At 46.1% G+C, this 25275-nt stretch overlaps 1 long non-coding RNA gene and 1 pseudogene across 1 annotated transcript in view; both read right to left on the bottom strand.

Moving 5' to 3' along the window:
* The window catches only part of LOC140411734 (uncharacterized), a 355339-nt gene that overhangs the window by 161938 nt on the left and 168126 nt on the right, over positions 1-25275 (bottom strand). The gene's annotated exons all lie outside the window — the stretch shown is intronic.
* LOC140411230 (DNA repair nuclease APEX1-like) lies at positions 24019-24934 on the bottom strand (annotated as a pseudogene).

Below are 25275 nucleotides of genomic sequence, written 5' to 3'. Positions count from 1 at the left end.
TCTCCAGTCCCCCAGACGGCGGACCCCCGCCCCGACCACCTCTCCTATTTCCAGTTCCCCATTGGCCAATGCAGCAGCAACCCTATACCCCCCTCCCCCCCTTCTCCCCTGCTAGATCCATGTCTAGCTCATTTGCTCCCCCCATAACACTCCCGTAAGTCAGCTGACTCCTGCTGACCCCGGCCTCTCCCGCCTTCCCATCGGCCCCCCCAGTGTGGGAATCCCCCCTCCCCTTCAGTCAGTGTGCGCTCCTCCGACCCCCACCGCCGTCCTTCCCTAGCGCGGGAAAAAGCCCGCGCTTTCCTGAGCCGGCCCCGCCCCCTCTGGCGCAGCTCCTTTTGCGGCCTTATCTCAATTCCCCCAGCCCCGGGCCTCCCCTCCCTCCAACACCGGCGCCCACACTCTCCCACAGCCTCCCCATCAAATCCCTTCACCCATCCCCATCCAGCCATGCGAACATTCCCTACACGTGATCAAAACCATATATACATAGAACATAGAACATAGAAAATACAGCACAGAACAGGCCCTTCAGCCCACGATGTTGTGCCGAACCTTTGTCCTAGATTAATCACAGATTATCATTGAATTTACAGTGCAGAAGGAGGCCATTCGGCCCTTTGAGTCTGCACCGGCTCTGGGAAAGAGCACCCTACCCAAACTCAACACCTCCACCCAACACCAAGGGCAATTTTGGACACTAAGGGCAATTTATCATGGCCAATCCACCTAATGTGCACATCTTTGGACTGTGGGAGGAAACCGGAGCACCCGGAGGAAACCCACGCAGACACGGGGAGGACGTGCAGACTCCGCACAGACAGTGACCCAAGCCGGAATCGAACCTGGGACCCTGGAGCTGTGAAGCAATTGTGCTATCCACAATGCTACCGTGCTCCCCTTAAGAACAAATAAATCTACACTATATCATTTTACCGTAATCCATGTACCTATCCAATAGCTGCTTGAAGGTCCCTAATGTTTCCGACTCAACTACCTCCACAGGCAGTACATTCCATGCCCCCACTACTCTCTGGGTAAAGAACCTACCTCTGATATCCCTCCTATATCTTCCACCTTTCACCTTAAATTTATGTCCCCTTGTAATGGTTTGTTCCACCCGGGGAAAAAGTCTCTGACTGTCTACTCTATCTATTCCCATGGTCATCTTATAAACCTCTATCAAGTCGCCCCTCATCCTTCTCCGTTCTAATGAGAAAAGGCCTAGCACCCTCAACCTTTCCTCGTAAGACCTACTCTCCATTCCAGGCAACATCCTGGTAAATCTTCTTTTCACCTTTTCCAAAGCTTCCACATCCTTCCTAAAATGAGGCGACCAGAACTGTACACAGTCCTCCAAATGTGGCCTTACCAAAGTTTTGTACAGCTGCATCATCACCTCACGGCTCTGTTAATGAACGCGAGCACACCATAGGCCTTCTTCACAGCTCTATCCACTTGAGTGGCAACTTTCAAAGATGAATTAACAGCAGACATCCCCCCCACAACCACAGACCCTCAATTTGAGTCCAACTTTTCAGTCTGTATAAAGCTCCAAGCCTCCTCAGGCGTTTCGAAATAGTGGTGTCGATCTTGGAATGTGACCCACAATCGCGCTGGCTGCAGCATACCGAACATCACCCCCTTCCGATGGAGCACCGTCTTGGCCCGATTAAAGCCAGCTCTCTTCTTGGCCACCTCTGCACTCCAGTCCTGGTAGATTCGGATCTCCGTGTTCTCCCACCTGCTGCTCGCTCTTTCTTGGCCCATCTCAAGACACACCCTCTATCCATAAAGCGGTGAAACCTCACCACTACAGCCCTTGGCGGCTCGTTGGCCTTGAGTCTCCTTGCCAGGACCTGATGAGCCCCATCTAGCTACAGGGGGCTCGGGAAGGCTCCCACGCCCATCAGCGAATTGAGCATCGTGCTCACATATGCCCCGGTATCAGGCCCCTCAACTCCTTCAGGGAGACCCAAAATCCAAAGATTCTTCCTCCTCGACCTATTCTCCAGGTCCTCAAATCTTTCCGCCCACCTCTTGTGCAGCGCCTCGTGTGCCTCCACCTTCACCGCCAGGCCCAAGATCTCATCCTCGTTATCCGCGGCTTTTTGTCGCACCTCCTGGATCGCCGCCCCCTGGGCCCTCTGGGTCTCCACTAGCTTCTCAATTGCCGCCTTCATTGGCGCCAGCATTTCTGTCTTCAGCTCCTCAAAGCAGCGTTTAAGAAACTCCTGCTGCTCCTGCGACCACTGCGCCCATTCTGCTTGGTCTCCACCCGCTGCCATCTGGCTTTTTCTCCCTCTCACTTTTCGCTGCTCCAAGATCCCTTTTTTCACCGCTCCACTCCTGATCCAATCCATACACTGTCGGGGGGACCTTGCTGTCACCTTCCCACACTGGAAGCCGTCGAACAAGTGACCAGCCTCCAGCTTGGGAAGGGACTACAATTGGTTCTGCTTTTGCTGAGCATTTAAATGCATTACAGTAGAAAAGCTTTTTTGGAAGCAGAAGTCTCTGAAAGAATTCGCAGAGCTTTAAGACATAATGTACGGCCATCAGATGCCATTTTTCAGCAAGGAGACATGGTATACTATAAGAGAGACAATTCTAATGAACGGAAAGGCCTAGGGAAGATCATAGGCATAGGTGGCAAACAATTATTTTGCAACATGGTAATCAAACTGTTAGGGTACATTCATCAAGGATAATGGGTACAGATTACAAATTTTCAAATTTAGACAGAGCAGACAGACAGGACGAGGAACCAGAGTCATCTGGTACGCACGTGTTACAGAACTATGAGGACCAGTTAACTGATATAGACAGGGTTTCTATAGAGGAACACAACACTTCTGATGAATTAGAACAGGCCATTTTTCCGAAAGGGTAAATGCCAAAAGTTGGTACAAAAGTGACATACTTTGAAGTGTCTAGTCAATGGAAGGATGCAACTGTTATTAGTAGAGCAGGGAAGGCCACTGGAAAGTATAAACATTGGTTTAATGTACAGCATTCAGGGGAGGGAGTCAAGACAATGGATTAGAATCATAGAATCATAGAAGTTTACAGCATGGAAACAGGCCCTTCAGCCCAACCAGTCCATGCCGCCCAGTTTTTACCATTAAGCAAGTCCCAGTTGCCCGCACTTGGCCCATAACCGTCTATACCCACCTTACCCATGTAACTATCTAAATGCTTTTTAAAAGACACAATTGTACCTTGCCTTACAAATCTTATTGAATTCTTTGAGGAGGTGACCAAGCATGTGGATGAAGGTAAAGCAGTGGATGTAGTGTACATGGATTTTAGTAAGGCATTTGATAAAGTTCCCCATGGTAGGCTTATGCAGAAAGTAAGGAGGCATGGGATAGTGGGAAATTTGGCCAGTTGGATAACGAACTGGCTAACCGATAGAAGTCAGAGAGTGGTGGTGGATGGCAAATATTCAGCCTGGATCCCAGTTACCAGTGGCGTACCGCAGGGATCAGTTCTGGGTCCTCTGCTGTTTGTGATTTTCATTAATGACTTGGATGAGGGAGTTGAAGGGTGGGTCAGTAAATTTGCAGATGATACGAAGATTGGTGGAGTTGTGGATAGTAAGGAGGGCTGTTGTCGGCTGCAAAGAGACATAGATAGGATGCAGAGCTGGGCTGAGAAGTGGCAGATGGAGTTTAACCCTGAAAAGTGTGAGGTTGTCCATTTTGGAAGGACAAATATGAATGCGGAATACAGGGTTAACGGTAGAGTTCTTGGCAATGTGGAGGAGCAGAGAGATCTTGGGGTTTATGTTCATACATCTTTGAAAGTTGCCACTCAAGTGGATAGAGCTGTGAAGAAGGCCTATGGTGTGCTCGCGTTCATTAACAGAGGGATTGAATTTAAGAGCCGTGAGGTGATGATGCAGCTGTACAAAACTTTGGTAAGGCCACATTTGGAGTACTGTGTACAGTTCTGGTCGCCTCATTTTAGGAAGGATGTGGAAGCTTTGGAAAAGGTGCAAAGAAGATTTACCAGGATGTTGCCTGGAATGGAGAGTAGGTCTTACGAGGAAAGGTTGAGGGTGCTAGGCCTTTTCTCATTAGAACGGAGAAGGATGAGGGGCGACTTGATAGAGGTTTATAAGATGATCAGGGGAATAGATAGAGTAGACAGTCAGAGACTTTTTCCCCGGGTGGAACAAACCATTACAAGGGGACATAAATTTAAGGTGAAAGGTGGAAGATATAGGAGGGATATCAGAGGTAGGTTCTTTACCCAGAGAGTAGTGGGGGCATGGAATGCACTGCCTGTGGAAGTAGTTGAGTCGGAAACATTAGGGACCTTCAAGCAGCTATTGGATAGGTACATGGATTACGGTTAAATGATATAGTGTAGATTTATTTGTTCTCAAGGGCAGCACGGTAGCATTGTGGATAGCACAATTGCTTCACAGCTCCAGGGTCCCAGGTTTGATTCCGGCTTGGGTCACTGACTGTGCGGAGTCTGCACGTCCTCCCCGTGTCTGCGTGGGTTTCCTCCGGGTGCTCCGGTTTCCTCCCACAATCCAAAGATGTGCAGGTTAGGTGAATTGGCCAATGATAAATTGCCCTTAATGTCCAAATTGCCCTTGGTGTTGGGTGAAGGTGTTGAGTTTGGGTAGGGTGCTCTTTCCAAGAGCCGGTGCAGACTCAAAGGGCCGAATGGCCTCCTTCTGCACTGTAAATTCAATGATAATCTATGATTAATCTAGGACAAAGGTTCGGCACAACATCGTGGGCCGAAGGGCCTGTTCTGTGCTGTATTTTCTATGTTCTATGTTCTATGTACCCGCCTCTACTACTACCTCTGGCAGCACATTCCAGACACTCACTACCCTCTGAGTGAAGAAATTGCCCCTCTGGGCCCTTCTGATTCTCTCCCCTCTCACCTTAAACCTATGCCCTCTAGTTTTAGACTCCCCTACCTTTGGGAAAAGATGTTGACTATCTACCTTATCTATGCCCCTCATTATTTTATAGACCTCTATAAGATCACCCCTAAGCCTCCTACGCTCCAGGGAAAAAAGTCCCAGTCTATTTGGGAAAACAAAGTTCAAAAACGGAGGGCACAGAAACGCAGTGCCAGTTCTGATAGTACATCAGATAGTGAACAGGTCCGCAGGAAAAGGTCGAGAACTATTGAAAGGACATCCCACAGCAGAAGGGAAAGATCAAGCAGTAGCAGTATAGAAGAAGATACCAGGCGGGAGAGCTGACTTAGTTTATCAAGATCTCGGAACACGAGTAAGACTACAAATACTAATAGGAGTAGAAGCCCAAATGCGCGTGAGATTTTGGTGGCTTCCAATAAATTAGATGAAAAAGTTATCAAAGATGCCAAACAGCAAGAACTGCATAGTTGGAGTGAATTTGGGGTATACATGGAAATACCGGATAGGGGACAAACAGCTCTATCCCACAAATGAATTTGGACAGGAAAGGTTCTTCCGGATGGAACTTATAAGGCAAAGGCCAGGCTTATCGCAAGGGGATTTGAAGAAAACTTAGAAGATCAGGATTTAAGGGTAGATTCACCCACGGCAGGAAAGGTTATTTTAAAAGATCTTCTTGGCTCTATTAGCCACAAAGGCATGGGAATGCAAATCTATAGATATAAAAGCTGCATTTTTGCAGGGGCATCAGCTCCAAAGAGACATTTTTCTCCATCCTCCGAAAGAGGCAGCTAACACGGAAGGGGTACTCTGGAAGTTGAACAAATGTGTATATGGATTGAATGATGCGTCTAGAGTCTGGTACTTTTTGGTAAGGTCAGTTTTGTTAAAGTTAGGCTGTTGCCAGTTGAAAGCAGATCATGCAATGTTTTACTGGCACTATAAAGGAAATCTTTCTGGCATCTTTATGATGCATGCCGATGATTTTTTGTGGGGTGAAACTAGTGATTTTGAAGCTATTGTAATCTCTGGTTTGAGGAAAGAATTCAGGGTTGGAAGTCAGGCTTCTGGTGCATTTAAATATATTGGACTGTCAGCAATCCAATTGCCTGTTTCTGTGACTGTTTTTTTCTTCTTTCCAAAATGAAAAAAAAATAAGGGGGGAAATTGCGTGTGTGTATTTGAGTTTCTTGTAACTTTGTTTCACCTAATTACTTTTTTTCCTCCAAGAAAGGGGAGACTGTTAAATAATGGGTTAAGTAATGGGTTAAGAGACATTCCAATTAGTTGTCTCATTTATGTTAAGCATCCAATAATTGACACTGATATGTAAAGGGGCTTCAGGTGGCTCTTGTCAGGTGGTGTGACGTTGGAGTTTTGTGCAAAGTCTATTGAAGGAAATTAAAGGTGTTTTGTGGAAAAGTAACAGAACCTTTGACTCTTTATACCACAGCAGCTAAACGTCTATCAGTCATTGGATGCCATCCTGAAAAAGACCCCTTTATCCCCACTCTCTGCCTTCTGCCAGTCAACCAATCCTCGATCCTTGCCAGGATCTTACCCTGAACACCATGAGCTCTTAACTTATTTAACAGTCTCCTCTGCGGCACCTTGTCAAAGGCATTCTGAAAATCTCAATAAATCACGTCCATTGGTTCTCCTTTGTCTAACTTCCTTGATACTCAATGAGCCTCCTCCTGCACTGTTGAGATTCTATGATATAGAATCGGGTAGCCTCGGGTAATTGCCATGCAGGCTGCTTTGTAGATGGCACCACAGTGATGGTTATATGCTTCGTCAACAGTAGTGTTTCGGAGTGGGATTGTTGAGATGCTGTGTTCCAAAGTTTCTCTGTATCTTGTCCGTTTGGCTTTCTGGAAGCTCCCTGACTCTCTACAGCTTTTTCTTCCTTTCAGATGCTCCTTAACATTTATCGCTTTGACCAAGGTTTTGGCCACCTACCCAAATATTGCCTAATGGTGTCTAAATTAGTTTATAATGTTCCTGTGCAGCATCTTGAGGTGTTTTATTGTGTGATAGGCAAAAACTATACAGAAGTAATTTGTTGCCATTATTATTATAAAATGAAATATTATACCACGTCACACTGAAGGAGATATTTGAACAAAAGCTTGATCAAAGAGGTAGGTTTGAAAAAGTGACTTAAGTGAAGCGAAGATAGAGAGGCACAGAGGTTTAGGCATTGTATTTCATTGCTTCATAGTCAGGCAGCTGAAGGCACAGCTACCAATCTGAAGAAAGGAGCAGCTTCTCTTTAAATTTAGTTGACTACATATTTAAAATAATGTAAACAACAAATCCTACTCCTGCTCACAGGAAAAGTTCCAAATCATCAAATGATTTCAGAGTTAATTCAGACCCATATTTAACCATTCCTACTAAACATTTCCTTGGAATATCCACTATTGTAGAATATCTACCATGAAACTGAATTTTATTTTGTTCGAATAAAAGGTAAAATTTATGCAAAACTGGGATTTTAAAAAACGACACAGAGAAGTAAGTAAAGATGGTTGCTGTGATTTTGCACCCGTGTTAACAGCGAACGCAAACAGGAACGAGGGCGCAAAATCTGGCAAGACATGGAAAATGGGAATCTCGGCAGCGAGATCTCGTTTTTCAATTCCCCCACCCCACCTCTACCGGTAATGTAATGACGTTTTCCCACACAGAAAAAATGAGTCCTTCACTTCCAGAGATTAACATACAATTAAAGGGCTTCCCCGCTGTATGTACCCCACAGATTAGAAATTTCCCCTCAATGGCGTGAGGTCATGTTAGCAAGGTTTACAGTTGTTTTTGCAAAATGTGAATCAGGCCAAAAGAACTAGACAGTAGGAGACTTTGTTTACCGAGGAAGTCTCATCAGCAAAGATAATGGGGCCAAGAAAGACATCAAGGCAGGACTCTGCTAGGCTCGCAATGCATTTGCTCAACTTCAACCCATCTGGAAGTCCATGCAGTACAGCATGAAGACGAAGATTAGGCTATATAACAGCAATGTCAAATCTGTTCTGCTGTATGGATCAGAATGCTGGCAAGTTAGATATGAGCAAAGTAGAGGCTTTCCATAATGGATATCTAAGGAAAATCTGCCATATCTCCTGGCCAAACACGATCTCCAATTTAAACTTGTACGAAAAAACTGACTGTTTCAGCATTATAAGTGAGAGCAAATGCCATCCACTTCGGCTTGGCCACCTATTCAGAATGCCAACGGAGAGAATAGCAAAATGGGCATTAGATGGACACCACCAGGGAAGAGACAGCCAGGCAGGCCAAAGACAACCTGGCGTAGAACCGTGATGGCTGAGCTAAGTGAGATGGGGCTGTCATGGGGCAACAATGTGGGGGTAGAGCAGTGGGGTTGGATAGGGGGCCAGCGATAGGTGGAGATTGATAAAGGTGTCGTGGACAGAAAGACAAAAGAATGTAAAAAAAAAGAAGCGATGGACAAAGTTTGTAATTCACTGCAGATATTCTAGAAATGAAGCATCCTGAATGAAGTTGAAGTGGTGGCTCTACAAAATGAGCTTGAAGACAAAGGAACCTGTGTCTCTACCCACACTGCAGGTATAATGGGATTAAATGAAGATGTTAAATTGTCAGTGACACTTAATACAATGAGTTAATCTAATTGGGCCTTACCATACGGCAATTTTGGGTTTTGATTATAATTCTGCTGAATTGTAACCAAGTGGACAAGCCCAGTTATGGCTGCATTACCATTAACATTAGAATTACAAGCAATTCCGTAACAACTTAAACCCTGCCTGACAGCTAAGACGGTTTACCCACGTGCCTAATGTAATTCTCAACGTTCATAACCTATGATAGCATTCATTATGTTATCTTAAATGTTTGAATCAAGTGGTAATGTTTCATACACTCCTGTGCCTGATTTCATCTTTACTAATTCTGGCAGACAGTCATCTCATTTTACTCAGAACTGTCCTGTGATTGTATGTTTGGCTCAACATACACTAGGAGAGAAAGAACTTACATGCAATAATAATATCTTTATTGTCACAAGTAGGCTTACATTAACACTGCAATGAGGTTACTGTGAAAAGTCCCTAGTCGCCACATTCCGGCACCTGTTCAAGTACACAGAGGGAGAATTCAGAATGTCCAATTCACCTGACAGCACTTCTTTCGGGACTTATGGGAGGAAACCGGAGCATCCGCAGGAAACCCACGCAGACACGGGGAGAACGTGCAGACTCCGCACAGACAGTGACCCAAGCTGGGAATCGAACCTGGGACCCTGGTGCTATGAAGCAACAGTGCTACCCACTGTGCTACCGTGCCACCCTATATAGCACCTTCATGCTTTCAGGATGTCCTAAACTGCGACACAGCGAATAAATTCCTTTTGAAGTGTTGAAATGCCAGGAATGCACCAGCCAAACTGCGCATAACAAAGTTCCACAAACAATAATGAGGTGAATGACCTAATATGCTGATGTTGGTTGAGGACTTGATGTTGGCCAGGATACTGGGACAACTGCCCTGTCCTTCTTCGAATATTGCGATCGGATCTTTTATATCTGCATGAGGCGGACCTTGGTTTTGCATGTGGGATAGGTAGCATCTGCAGTACTGGATCACTTCATGATACTGCATAATACATAATAAAAGTGAAATGTTTGCCTTGTCTTTTCAACAGGTTTGTTTCAAATCATTAGCTTTCGGAGCACTGCTTCTTCCTCAGGTGACTCACCTGAGGAAGGACCAGTGCTCCGAAAGCTAGTGATTTGAAACAAACCTGTTGGACTTTAACCTGGTGTTGTAAGACTTCTTACTGTGCACAGTAAGAAGTCTTACAACACCAGGTTAAACGCCGGCATCTCCAGGGTGGGATTCTCCCCTACCCGGCGGGGTGGGGGTTTCTGGCGGGACGGAGTGGCATGAACCACTCCGGCGTCGGGCCGCCCCAAAGGTGCGGAACCGGCGCCGAAGGGCCTCAGCCGGCCGGCGCAAGTTGGTGCATGCGCGGGAGCACCAGTGCATGCTGGGGTCATCCCCGCGCATGCGCAGTGGGCTTTGTTTCCCCACCGGGAATGGCGGACCGCTACAGCCTCCGGTGCAGAGGAATAGAGTGCCCCCAGGGCACAGGCCCGCCCGCGGATCGGTGGGCCCCGATCGTGGGCCAGGCCACCATGGGGGCACCTCCTGGGGCCAGATACCCCCCGCGCTCCCCCAAGAACCCCGGAGCCCACCTGTGCCGCCATGTCCCGCCGGTAACGGACCTACTCCAATTTACGCCGGCGGGACTGGCAAAAGACGGGCAGGACTTCGGCCCATCGCGGGCTGTAGAATTCGGGCAGCCCCGGCATCCATTGAGTCACGCCGGACCCCGCCATTTTTTGGGGCCGGAGAATTAGGAGGACGGCGGGGGCGGGATTCATGCCGACTCCCGGCGATTCTCCAACCCGGCGGGGGGTCGGAGAATCCCGCTCCTTGTCTTTTCAAGTCACTGAAATGAGGCTTGAACCCATGACCTTTAAATTCTGAGCTGAGAATGCCATCACTGAGCCAAGGTTAACACTTATGTAAAATGGCTCCTTAGGCAATCTAAGTCAGGTTCAGGAATTTTGGATCACTTTTTGAAACAAAGAGTTTGTGGAAAAAAATAGTTTTGTTTTTAAATGTTGAACTGAAGCAAAGTTTATTATCAGAAGTTACAAACATAGAGAGGTGAAACGTTATATTGCAAATGAACTGGACTTTCTGTTGTTTCCCCATTGACTTTCTAGCTTATCTCATAATTAGTAAATGCCTCACAAGCATTGTCGTGGAAATTTCTGGTCCTGGGCAGTCAGCAGGGGTTTGGCAGGCTTTCCCTTCTAACTGTGAACATAGGATGGAAAATAAAAGAGACCGAGGCAGGCAGCCAGGTTTTTAAATACAAATCAGTGAGGGTAGGTTTCGGTCAGTATTGGTAGTTTAGTACAAAGGAAATTAGTCGGGAGTCATTTTGTTGAATTTGAGAGAAATGACTGATGCAGGAATGAATAAGTGTGTTGGTCCTTTCGACAAAGTGTACTGATTGAATGAAGTGAATTCAATACTAATTGTTGTTCCACACAGTATATTCACTGGTTGTGAAGTACTTTGAATCAGTTTTGAGTTCCACTTGAGGGACTTGAACACAGAATTCTAGGTTGATACTCCAGTGCAGTAGTAAGGAAATGCTGCCTGCTAGAAGTGTCATCTTTGTCATTAAACTGATGTGCTGTTTATTCTTCTCAGGTGGATGTAAAACATCCAATGACATTGTTTTGAAGAATGGGTGGCACGATGGCACAGTGGTTAGCACTGCTGCCTCACAGCCCAGGGACCCAGGTTCAATTCTGGCCTATGGTGACTGTCTATGTGCAGTTTGCACTTTCTCCTCATGTCTGCGTGGATTTTCTCCGGGTGCTCCGGTTTCCTCCCACAGTCCAAAGATGTGCACGTTAGATGGATTGGCCAAGCTAAATTGTCCTAGTGTCCGGATATGTAAGTTAGATTAAGGGGTTATAGGAATTGGGTAGAGAAGTGGGCTTGGTGAAGTACTCTTTCAGCGGGTCGGTGCAGACCCGATGGGCTGAATGGCCTCCTTCTGACAGTAGGATTTCTATGATTCTATAAGAATGGGGAAGTTACCCCTGATGTTCGGGTCACTACTTATCACTTCAAAAAATGTCACTAAAAGATATTCTGGTCACAATCACATTGCTGTTTACGGGAATTTGCTGTGTGTGTATTGGCCTTTACATTAAGCAATATCAATACTTCAGAAGTGCTTCGGCGACTGTAAATTACTTTGGTCATTCTGAGGATGCGAAGGGGGCTATATAAATGCAAATCTTTTCATTTATTTCTGTTTAAAGTAGCTCGATGATAGGCTTCATCTTATCAAGTACTTTCTTAGTTCACTTTCGAAACATTTGGATTGGATTTTGTTTATTGTCACATTTTCGTGGTACAGTGAAAAGTATTTTTCTGCGAGCAGCTCAACAGAATATTAAGGACATGAAAAATAAAGAAAAGAAAATAGATAATAGGGCAATACAAGGTACACAATGTAACTACATAAACACCGGTATCGGGTGAGGCATACAGGGGTGTAGTGTTAATGCAGTCAGTCCATAAGAGGGTCGCTTAGGAGTCTGGTAACAGCGGGGAAGAAGCTGTTTTTGAGTCTGTTCGTGCGTGTTCTCAGACTTTTGTATCTCCTGCCCGATGGAAAAAGTTGGAAGAGTGAGTAAGCCGGGTGGGAGGGGTCTTTGATTATGCTGCCCACTTTCCCCAGGCAGCGGGAGGTGTAGATGGAGTCAATGGATGGGAGGCAGGTTCGTGTGATGGACTGGGCGGTGTTCACAACTCTCTAAAGTTTCTTGCGGTCTTGGGCCGAGCAATTGCCATACCAGGCTGTGATGCAGCCAGATAAGATGCTTTCTATGGCACATCTGTAAAAGTTGGTAAGTGTTAATATGGACATGCCAAATTTCCTTAGTTTCTTGAGGAAGTATAGGCGCTGTTGTGCTTTCTTGTTGGTAACGTCGACATGGGTGGACCAGGACAGATTTTTGGAGATGGGAATTTGAAGCTGCTAACCATCTCCATCTCGGCACCATTGATGCTGACAGGGGTGTGTTCAGTACATTGCTTCCTGAAGTCAATGACCAGTTCTTTAGTCTTGCTGGCTTTGAGGGAGAGATTGTTGTCGCTGCCCGACTCCACTAGGTTCTCTATCTCCCTCCTGTATTCTGACTCGTCGTTTTTCGAGAACCGGCCCACTATGGTCATATCATCAGCAAACTTGCAGATGGAGTTGGAACCAAATTTTGCCACGCAGTCGTGTGTGTACAGGAGTATATTAGGGGGCTAAGTACGCAGTCTTGTGAGGCCCGGTATTGTGGACTATTGTGGAGGAGGTGTTGTTGTTTATTCTTACTGATTGTGGTCTGTGAGTCAGAAAGTCGAGGATCCAGTTGCAGAGTGAGGAGCCATTTGGAAAGGTTTATTGGGATACCTTAAAAATGCTTCTATCTGGTAAAAGTGCATAGATTTCTCTTTATATATATATAGGGCATGTTGATAAAATACTGTACTCCGCATATACCAGACACATTCTGCAATCTTCCTGTGCCTTACAGATATTCTTCTTCAGTTCTCTGATCAAGGAAGGTCTGAACAAAAGTCTCCAGCACGATGAAGAAGGAGGCCTCGGATCCACCTAAGCTAGAATGGGGAATTGAACCCTGCGCTGTTGTCAGTAATCTGATCCACAGACCAACGGATTGAACCAACCAGCCTCACCCCCTCCCCGCGTCCCCTTCCCCTCTAAGCTGGAGCATAAACGTTGCAGTCCAGAGCTAAGGATGGCGATCATAGAGGTTCCAGCTCTTGCTCCTACCACCAACCACTTTGGAAGGATTGGCAGCGCAATACACAATCTGTCCGCTTGCCTCAAGTCCTCGAGTAGGATTCAAACCTAGAGCTTCTGGCTCAGGAGAAGGAATGCTACACACTGTACCTTACAGAGCTTATGAGGAGAAAATCAGAGATCTCAGTTGTTTACATCAGAATAAAAACAAATGAGAAACAACAGAGGCAGATTATATAAATAGTGGGGGAAAGAGAATTACGATATAGATAGAAGATTTGCTTTTGAGACTTGAATGTTATTATTGAGTTATAAAGTAGAAAACTAGTCTGGCTTCAGTAAAACAAGAGATCATAATAATGACTCCAGCCCCACAGAGAATAATAGATATCCCCACCAGTTTCTCAAGGAAAGCAATTTTCTCTTATCTTGAGTTTCAAATTGCAGTAATTCTTCCAATATTTCAGATGTCAAAGTTGCCTTTAATGACTTACAGAGACTTGCCAAATTTCATCTGGTCATAATGTTGTGCGTTGCAAATTAAAAATTGAGAAACATGGAGAACGTTGGAAGTTTTCAAATTCACAGTGCGCTAAAATTAGCCCAGTAATGTGCTCTTCTAACGCAATGATTCCATCAATTAAAATAGAGGGCAATTAATATCTATATTGTTTACCCAGTCCCTGAATGTGACTTCATATCAGTAGAATCAGAAACACTGCCACATGTATAATAAATGAGTTTCTAGCAGAGTGAACAGAGCTTCAGCAATGTTTTGGAAAAAGAGTAGTGGAAGCAACAGGTTTGACACCACATTCGCTATGGCAACCATTGCTATGAGACCCTTCCTACAAGGGCATTCATCAATATTTAAACATCAAAAATAGTTGTATCATTAAAAAGGCAATAATTTAAAAACATTGCAAGTCATATATGACCGAATGCTGCTAAAACTGTAAATCCTATTTCTTCTCTAGATTTCAGAGTCATCAAGGGGCCCAGAATTAATGCCTGTGCTTTTACTGGATAACTTCCACGTTCAAAATGAAAAGCAGGGAAGGAAGAATAATGGTTTATACTTGAGTTCCATTCTTCAAAAACACATGGAAAATTGAAATTTTGGATGAACCAATTGCAGTTAGATTAATCACAATAAGACAGCTTCCTTGGCCTACTTAACCTGACACAACTCTTGAATATTAGATTGTAAGCTTCCATTTTTCTTGCACTCTGAAAAAGTTCAAATTATACAAGGCTGTGGGGAATCAGCTAGCTCAGCTGGCTAGACAGCTAGTGTGTAGTTCAGAATAACACGAACAGCATGGGGTTTTATCCCTCTTTCAGCTGAGGAAGTCTTGCCCCAGCACAAAATCAGCCACGGTTCAGTGACCCTCAAATCAAGTATGCTACCGAAGGAGGAAATTACAAGGGTACAAATAAAAACTACAAACAGTTGTTTTTGCATCATAACCATTTTTTTTTGCAAAATTAATGGAAACGCCTTGAATGTGAGATTATGGTAGAGCCCAATTTAAATGAATGGTGGTTTTAAAATTAAGTCTGCAGGCACCAGAGGTTCAAAGAAACAAATAACTTTATTGGAAGATGTTAACACTACGGGTGGCTATGTTACACTGCCCATTTGCCCGCGCAAACAGCAATGCGTAACACTTTAAATGTCCCTGTTTCACTGTAAGTCTGCTGGTGGGGAAACACTAGAGATACCAAGAACATACAATATTTTCCTTCTCCTTTAAATCAAAGGTCCCTGACACAATAAACAGTATAAAATTCACAATCAATCAACAACAAGTCAATGTGCCAAACACTTTGGAGACCGTCATTCTTTGTGTGGTTGTCAGCGAACCTCAGGAATCTGCCTTTTAGTACTTGCTGCAACCTCTGGTGCCTTTAGTTTGAGCAAAGAACAAGGAACAATACAGCACAGGATCAGGCCCTTCAGCCCTCCAAGCCTGTACCAGTCATGATATCACCCATTGGCCAAAACCCTCAGCTCTTCCGAGTGCCGTATCCCTCTATACCCATCCTATCCATGTGTTTATCAAGATGCCTTTTGAACGTCGTTAAAGTATTTGCTTCCACAACCTCCCCTAGCAACGCGTTCAAGGCACTCACCACCTTCTGCGTAAAAAGCCTGTCTCGCACATCTCCTCTAAACTTTGTCCCACGGACCTTAAACCTATGCCCCCTGGTGACTGACCCCTCCACCCTGGGAAAGAGTGCCTGCCCATCCACTCTATCCATGCCCCTCATAATCTTGTCCACCACTATCAGGTCACCCCTCAACCTCCGCCGTTCTAATGAAAACAGTCCGAGTCTATTCAGCCTCTCTATCACTAAAGCCGCCATGCACGCGGTGGACGAGTCCATTCCTTTTCAGGTAGAGAGCGATGCGATGCGTCAGACGTCGCCCTGGCTGCTACCCTCAACCAGGCAGGCAGGCCCGTAGCCTTCTTCTCTAGACCCGTCAATGCTTCCGTGATTCGACACTCCTCTGTCGAGAAGGAGTCACAAGCCATTGTGGAAGCTGTGCGGCATTGGAGGCACTACCTAGCTGGTAGGAGGTTCACCCTCGTCACCGACCAACGGTCGGCAGCCTTTATGTTTGACAATGCACAGCGGGGCAAGATTAAAAATGATAAGATCTTGAGGTGGAGGATTGAACTTTCCACCTAAACTTACAATATTAAGTATCGTCCTGGGGAACTCAACGAGCCCTCAGATGCCCTATCCCATGGTACTTGCGCCAGCGCGCAGGAGGACCGACTGCGGGCTCTCCACAAGAGACCTCTGCCACCCAGGGGTCACACGGCTTGTCCATTTTATTAAGTCCCGCAACCTGCCCTACTCTACCGAGGAGGTCAAGCCATGACCAGGGATTGCCAAGTCTGCGCGGAGTGCAAACCGCACTTCTATCGGCCAATCAAGGCACATCTGGTAAAGGCCTCCCGGCCCTTTGAGCACCTCAGTATCGACTTCAAGTGGCCACTTGCGTCCACCAACCGCAATCTGTACTTCCTGACCATCATTGACGAGTACTCCCACTTCCCCTCGCAGTCCCCTGCCCCGACATGACCTTGGCCACTGTAATAAAGGCGCTGCACAGCATCTTCACACTGTTTGGTTTCCCTGCATACATCCACAGTGACCGGGGTACATCGTTTATGAGTGATGAGCTGCGTCAGTACCTGCTCAGTAAGGGCATCGCCTCGCGCAAGGCTACCAGCTACAACCCGCAGGGCAACGGGCAGGTGGAGAGGGAGAACGCGTCGGTATGGAAGGCCGTCCTTCTTGCCCTCCGGTATGGAAGTCTCCCAGTTCCCCGCTGGCAGGAGGTCCTCCCCGACGCGCTCCACTACATTAGGTCGCTCCTTTGCACAGCCACGAATGAGACCCCTCACAACCGCTTATTTGTCTTCCCCAGGAAGTCCATCTCACGGGTCTCGCTTCCATCCTGGCTGACAACTCCGGGGCCTGTCCTTCTCCGCAGGCATGTGAGGAGCCATAAGACCGACCCCCTAGTCTAGAGGGTCCAACTGTTGCATGCAAACCCCCATTAAACCCACGTCGTGCACCCAGACGGACGGCAAGATACAGTGTCCCTACGGGACCTGGCGCCCGCTGGTTCCCCTGCCAACGCGCCCCCCCGCATCCCAGCATCGCCTACCACCACCAACCATGTCTCTTTCGCCCCCCCCGGGGCTCCTGTGTCCTCCCGCGCCTACACCGCCCCCCGCACCTGCACTGTCCCCCGCGCCTTCACAGCAGCCACCCGCCACCCACCTGCAGACCACTACCCTGCAACCGTCTCCGACACGCCGGGCGAAAGCTCCGAACAACACGCTCTCGGAGTCACCATCATCTACGATGTCCGTGCCCGCCGCACCACCAGAGCTGAGGAGGTCTAAAAGGACGATCTGGCCTCCGGATAGACTGGGCATTTGACCCACGTCACCCCAGCCGGACTTTGTGTTTTTTTTAAACAGGGGGTGAATGTGGTGAAATGTATTCACCAGGAGATGTGGTGCCTGTGTAACCTTTAACCTTTAAGGATTGAGCTGGAACCCCGGTGGGCTCTGCCTCTGGCTCCGCCCCCCCGGGACGGTATATAGTCCTGCGCCCAGTGGGTGGCACTCATTTGTACAGAAGTCACTGGCAGGCTAGTTCATTGTGTAATAAAGCCTTAGTTCACTTGTTCATATGGTCTCGCTGTTAATTGATGGTATATCAGTACAACTTAAGTAAATTTGTCTATTATGAGACCATCCTGGGTGGTAATGTGCACTGCTTCTGATTCCATGGCCATATCATGTTCCTGCTCTCCCTGCTTTTCCTCCTCTGAACAGGCAATCCACTCCTCACCTTAACCCTCCTGCATGTCTTGAGCGATGCTGTCCTATGTTGCAAAGAGAACAGCATATCACAATCTTTCTTGAATATTCTGGCACTTTTCTGCCCAGGCATGGAAGCTATTTTGTAGAGATCCCGCCACCTACAATGGTGGCCCAACTGAAAAAGCCTTTCTTTAAAATTTCAGGGTTACTTGAGCTGCAGAGAGAGTGCTTCCATTTTGAAGGCCCCTCTTTCTCACTTACAAGTCATGGTCTCCTGCTGCTGCATTCAAGCTGAAAGGCCGCTGATTGGTTGTCCAGCAAGCGAACCCCCTTCCTCCACGCCCCCCCCCCCCCACCCCCCCCCACCCCCCCCCACCCCCCCCTATTGTTGGGAAGATCGGTTTGGGGGACTGTTTCCCTCTCCCCTCCCTCATTTTGAGCCTGATGGTGGGAATCAAAGGCCTAATTTCACACTGAAGTGGTCTAATTCTAATTTGAAAATGATGCTCTCTTCATTTGGATTCCTCCAACAGTGGAAATAATTTTTCTCTGCCCACCTTATTTGACCTCTTTATCATCTGAAACACATCTAAACTTTCAAAAGTCAAAGAAATACAAGCCAAGTTTATGGATCATGGGCCAGAACCATGCGTTTCCCTGCAACAGGGCCAGTGAGCCATCTCCTTTCATGTCAGCAGGACTGGGATATCGAGCCCGTGTGATGGGCTGGAAATTCCCAGCCATGATCTTATAATTGAAACCTTTGAGTCCTGGTATCATTCTGGTCAATCTGTGCTGTACACACTCAGTGGCTAATTGATATTTCTTGAGGTATGATCCACCAGAACTGAACACGGACCACCAGGTGAGGTCTGACCAAGGCTCCATGCAACTGAATCCATCTCTTCCTTACTTTTGTATTGTAAGTCACTTCAGGTAAAGGCCAATGTTCCATTCACCTCGTCTTTTGTCAGTGTAAAATTCTGATTGTTGGCATGGATGATCATCATTTTGTAAATCTCATTAAAGTGCGCCTTCTGAAATTCAAGGTAATGAATTGTTTCTGGCAGAAAAATTGTGAAGGAAAATTGTTTCCATATGTTAGAAGCTTGTTTTGTGAGAGATCAAGCTTAATCACTGAAAATAGAACTATGTAACGTAAGCTTAGATTTTATGATTGGTGTATTTTGACAGCAACAGCAACCGTTTAAATAAATGATTTAAAGTTAGTCTTTTTTTCTGGTATCAAGATAAAGTTGATTGAAAAATCTCAAGTGCAAAGTCAAACCACAGAAAACTGATCAAACTTTCCGTTGACATCTAATGCCAGCTTTGTGGCCATAGAGGTCTACAGTGCAGATAAAGGCCCTTCGGCCCATCGCTTCTGCACCGATCAAAAACAATCATCTAATTGCATTTTCCAGCACTTGGCCCATAGCCTTGTATGTCTTGGCATCATAAGTGCTCATCTTGAATGTTATGAGGGTCTCTGCCTCCACCACCCTTTCAGGCAGTGAGTTCCAGACTCCCACCACCCTCAGGGTGAAAATGTTTTTCCTCACGTCCCCTCTAAACCTCCTCTTCTAAACTTAACTTAAATCAATGCCCCTTGGTCATTGATCCCTCCACCAAGGGAAGTGTTTCTTCCTGCCTACTCTATCTATGTCCCTCATAATTTTGTACATCTCCTCTGCTCCAAGGAAAACAACCTAAGTCTATCCAATCACTCTTCATAGTAAAACTCTCCAGACAACACTCTGTTAAATCTCCTCTGCATCCTTTCCAGTGCTATCTCATCCCCCCTATAATGTGGATTCCAGAACTGCAGACAGTACTCTCGCTGTGATCTAACCAACATTTTATACAGTTCCAACATACCCTCCCTGATCTTAATGTCTATATCTCGGCTAATAAAGGCAAGTATATCATATGCCTTCTATACCACTGTATCCACCTGCTCTGCTACCCTAAGGGACCAGTTTACATGCACACCAAGATCGCTCTGATCCTTGGTGCTTCATGGCTGTTTATCATATATTCCCTTGCCTTGTTTGTCCTCCCCAAGTGCATCACCTCACATATATCCGGATTGAATTCCATTTGCCACTGATCAGCCCACCTGACCAGCCCGTCTATATCCTCCTGTAATTGAAGGCTATCCTCCTGCCTATTTACCAACTACCAATTTTTGTATCATCCGCAAACTTGCGATGTGTCTGACTCCGCAGTAGATTTCCGGTTCATCCCTCAGCCGAGTTTCAAGTATGCATTTGAAAAATGTCTCCTCTTGATTTCTTCTTCACTGCCTCTTGCTCTACTCCCTTACCTCATCATCTTTAGTAGTTCCTCCCTTACCTCATCATCTTGAGTAGTTCCTCCCTCAAAAAGCCCCAAAGGATCTGGGAACCGTAATTTGGAAAACCGTTTGTAACTCATAACACTTTGACGTGTACATTTTGTTCTTTTTTTTATTGCACTCTCCTTCCTGGCCATGCTTTCTGAATAAACGTTGATTTTCATGCCCTGATCCTAAAGTATATAGACATATGCCATGTGAGAAGGAGTTATTATGTTCTTCTATGTCTCCTTTATCCATCTGAGACACAAGTTAAACAAATATTCCATCACCAACAAACACAGCTTGTCCAGCCATCACATACTTGTTCCCCTGCTATGTCAGGCAAACAACTTACATACAATCATACATATAGCAGACACAGATGCATGTAGAAACCATACAACAGTGATATGCAGGAAACATTTGCTTCCGCTCAGAAACCTAGAAATGCTCCATGCTTCTGCATGCTTGTGAAAAGATTACGAGTGATAATAGACAGCCTTCCTTCATGACTATTCTGGCAGAGGTGCCTGCCACAGTGAACATCCATGTTGAGGAAGCAAATCAGTAAAAAGTTCTCAAAGTCAATGTTTCCACTAAGCTGCATGGGTCTGTGGCTGCACATCAGCAACATGTTAAATACTGGACCTTAAAAAATATACAACAATACCGCACATTAAAGAAACAGATTAGACATAATGTCAAAACTTTACAGGGAACGTTACTCTTATCGACTGATATTTTTGCCAAATCATTTGATGCTAGCGGGTTAACACCAGTACTGAATTCCTCACTTGGGACCGAAACTCAAATTTATGTTGAAGACTGGACCTATCTTTTCCTTTTTTTAATAACATTCACTTGCTTGGGATTCCAAATAAAACAACCCTACCAAGTGGAATAACAAGCGCATGGATTTTATCAAAAGAATTACAAGAAGTTTGGCTACAATTATTTCCAAGAAATGAACTGCTCGATGTCCCGCTCCTCTTAAAAACGCGTCACATTTTTTAAAACAAAAATTTAAATCTCCGCAACGTTAATGGTTTATCATATTGAACTTGTTATAACGCTGAGTTAACATCATTTTTGAAACGTGGCAGGCGTTTAAACTCTGCAATGCCTAGGATTTCAATTTGAGTATTAAACCTTCAGATAATAAAACCCCACTGTGCTATGATCAGGTTAGGAGGCAGGAACTGGCCCCTCTCTTTATTCCACTCCTGGTTTCGTTGTGGCAGAGTTTGAATTTAAAAGGTGGCGATATTGTCAAAAGTGACCGATAGAATTCTCTACCACAGAAGGTCAAAATATTCAATAAACAGACGGATTATTTTTTACATTTTAATGGCATCAAGGGGAATTGTGGAGAAAGTGGGAATATGGGATTGCGCTAGAGGGTTGCCATGTTCTAACTGAATGCGGAGCAGGTGCGAAGGGCCGAATGGCCTACTCCTGCTCCTAGTTTCTATGTTTCGATATTAATATACTTAACTGTGTGCAGCTCAGTGTAAGAAGTAAGCTTACCAGGTTTCTTTAGTTAACAAGTAAAGAGCTAGGTTTATTGTTAAAAGCTCACTCAGGCAAAGGAGCAGAGGTTATTAACAAAAGATTTAAAGTGTATAAATATATCAAACTACCCACTAATGCAAAAGTAACACACAAACAACTCCTCCCAAGCATGCAAAAATAATTAAAACTCTGCAGAGTATCTGTGGTGGCCTAGCAGTGACGAGAATCATACAATCACTGCAGTGCAGAAGGAGGCCATTTGGCCCCTCAAGTCTGTACCAACCCACTGAAAGAGGCTGTTCTTGTGAACAAACAGAGTTTATTCATTACAATTAACAATGATATAGAGGCCATTGGCCTCGCTGCTCTGGAGCTGTACAGAGCTGCTGCTCCAGCCTTTACATCTTTACTACATGGCACCCATATATTCTGCCTGGGAAGGGACTCCATTTTCTGGGGTGATCACCCTCTCTTGGTACCTATTGGTCCCCAAAGCTAGCTGACCCTCCTCTGATGTCCTGCCTTAAAGAGACAGACATCTCAGTCCACTACAATATCAGATCTTAAAAAGTGTCAAATTAAAGTTAGAAAAGAATTATTCACAGATTATCCAGATCATTGTTTACAACTGAAGTGTCACTTTCTACAGTAGATGCTGATACTGGGGTTTATCAGTGAAGCAGGAAACAGTCATGGCTGGTTGATTATTATTTCTCTTGGAAACAGGGATGTTGATTTAGAACCTTCCTTTAAAAACTCTTAATTTGCAGCAATGTGGTCTTCTGGTGGGTTTTCAAATCACAAATCGCTCAGCTTTGATGAGAAAGGATTCAGAGAAACCTCTATTCTGTGCCAATCTGTTATGATTGTGGGAGTTACTTACAGTGTGAATAAAAGATAACCAGGTTGCCACACCATACATTACTTAACCATTTGTCGGAGTTTATTGCAAAGGTGTTACTTGCTCACATTCTAGGATAGAAGTGAGAGAATCGCACAAGTGTCTTCAATTATGTCACCACATAATCATATAATCATAGAATCCCTGCAGTGCCGAAGGGGGCCAGCTTTATAAAACCCTGGTTAGACCACACTTGGAATATTGTGTCCAGTTCTGGTCGCCTCATTATAGGAAGGATGTCCCTGGGTCACTGTCCGTGTCGAGTTTGCACATTGTCCATGTGTCTGCGTGGGTTTCACCCCCACAACCCAAAAGATGTGCAGGTTAGGTGGATTGGCCATACTAAATTGCCCCTTAATTGGAAAAAAATATAACTGGGTACTCTAATTTTACAAAACAAAAAGTAGTTTGAGCAAGAAGTGTTCTTCAAGGGATGCTTTGGAGAGCGTTCAGAGGAGATTTACCAGGATGCTGCCTGGACTGGAGGGCATGCCCTATGAAGAAAGGCTAAGTGAGCTAGAGCTTTTATCACTGGAATGAATAAGGAAGAGAGGTGACTTGATAGAGGTGTACAAGGTGATGAGAGGCATGGATAGAGTGGATAGCCGGAGACTTTTCCCCAGGGCGGAAATGGCTGTCACAAAGGGATATAACTTTAAGGTGATTGGAGGAAGGTATAGGGGAGATGTCAGAGGTCGGTTCTTTACACAGAGAGTGGTGGGTGCGTGGAATGCACTGCCAGCGGAGGTGGTGGAGTCAGAGTCATTAAAAAACATTTTTTCTTGGTTCCAGGAGCTTTATTGAGATTGAATTGGCGAGCACAGAGCTGTACCAATGCACTTTAAAGGTGGCAGCGTTTATCTCAGTGCCGTCAGTGCAGCTCATGAACATGGGAATCACAGATCTCAGAGTCAGTGTGGCACGAAGGGTCAAACACCGGAAAGACCCCAGTGAGAGACCTGACTGCACACTGCGAAGATCCCACCAATGACTGGAGCCCTCCACTGCGCTCTCCCTCCCCTCCCACCTGAACCAGCTGCATGATTTGGTGGCTCCATTCTGGACAAAGGAACATGGTGAATAAAAAAGTCTAACAATTAAAAAATCCTGAAAATAAAAGCTAAGAGAAAGCGGTTTTCACTACATCTGGGTGGAGATGAGATCTGGATGCTGGGAGTTTAGATTCAATTGCAGGATTAATGCAAGCGCTTTATAGAGCCTTAAACCAACACCCAGCACCAAACACCTCCCCATCTTCCTCCCCAGGAGCATCTAAATGATCCACCACCCTAAGGAGCGGCTAGCAGATCCTTGCACAACATCAAACAGGTAACAGACCGTCCCCACCTTCCCCAACATATCAAGGAGCTAACAGACACCCCCCACCCCACATCCAGAAAATGGACACCTTACCAGTAGCCAATGTGACTCGTAAAGGACCAAGTTTCCCAGGCCAGTGACAGAAATCTGGATTACTAACCACCAAGCCAGTCTCTCAGATCACCTCCCCACCAGGTCACAGGGCAGCCAGGAACAGGGATGGGGGGGGGGGGGGGGGGGGAGGTGTGGGGGGAGACCCTTGGCTCAGACTCGCTCTGGACTGAAAGGGGAAGCGGCCACAAGGTACCAGCTTCACATGGCCATCAACAAGGTGATGGGGCAGTGGTCAGAGCGCAGGGCCTTGCAGCGGATCTTACTGTCGCACAGGTGAGGGAGGAGAGCCTTGGACAGCACAAAGTAGTCGAGCCTCCAGCCCATATTCTTGGCTCGTGAGTTGCCCAGGTAGGTCCAGAAGGTGTAGGCGTGGCAGGTATCAGGATACAGGTGCCGATAGCTGCCAATGAAGCCCTCAGCCAAGACATTCCCAAAACCCTGCCTCTCCTCGGCAGTGAAGCCAGGTCGATCTCCTGATGAGCTACATTCAGATCTCCGCACAGGATCACCGGCTTCTTACTCTCCAGCCCTTTGATGTCGGCGAGGAAATCCACATCCCAGGTCTTCCGGTAATCCAGACGTACCAAGCCCCGGCCAGAATTCGGCACGTATATAGTGACCAGGAAATACTTGTTGAAATTGGCAGTGATAATTTATCACTTTCCCGTCCTTCATTGTCATGTTCTTCCACTCCAATTCCAAAGGTGACGTCCAGCGGTTTGATCTTGCACAACATTCCCACACCACTGTAGCCCTCCTTGTCCCGGGATGAACTCCAGTACTGGTGTGGGTATTCAGCCATGTCCTTCACTTCAGCGGGCAGCTGTTTCTCTGCACACTTTGTCTCCTGGAGACAGAGGATGTCAGGAGTCTCGGCAGTCACCCACTCGAGGCTGTTCTTCTTCACCCAGGCCCGAAGCCCATCCACATTCCAGGAGGTGATCGGCATGTCGCTCCATTTTCCGTCCCCTGTCAACACGTTGTCTGGAGTGTCCTCAAAGGCGGCAGCAGCAGGAGGAGCCTCCCCATCCTTCACAGCTTCATCAGCAGTCTTGCAAGTCTGCTCAATAAATTGTAGCACCATCGATCACACACGAGGCGAGACGTAGAGAACTTCAATCGAGGCTTTATTGAGCAGACTTGTTCCCCAGCAGCTCAGTTACAGAATGCAGCTGCTGGGAGAAACCGGGTTCTTATACCCCGCCTATCTGGGTGGAGCCCAGTAGGCGGCAGACCCAATCAGGATCCAGCATCTGTCCTCCAATAGCTCCTCGGCATCATGGTGTACCATATTACCCCTAATACATACCACCACACCCCACCATGTTTAGTCTTCTTGCGCACAGGTTCCACTTGCTGTTGCCCTGTCTCCACCGCCTCCTCTTTCTGCGCTCGTTTCGGCATCTTCCACAACCCGAGAGAAAG

Source organism: Scyliorhinus torazame, chromosome 4 (genome assembly GCF_047496885.1).
Source record: "Scyliorhinus torazame isolate Kashiwa2021f chromosome 4, sScyTor2.1, whole genome shotgun sequence".
Lineage (NCBI taxonomy): Eukaryota > Metazoa > Chordata > Chondrichthyes > Carcharhiniformes > Scyliorhinidae > Scyliorhinus > Scyliorhinus torazame.
Note: the sequence above shows the minus strand (reverse complement) of the source record. Positions and strands in the feature narration are given on the sequence as shown.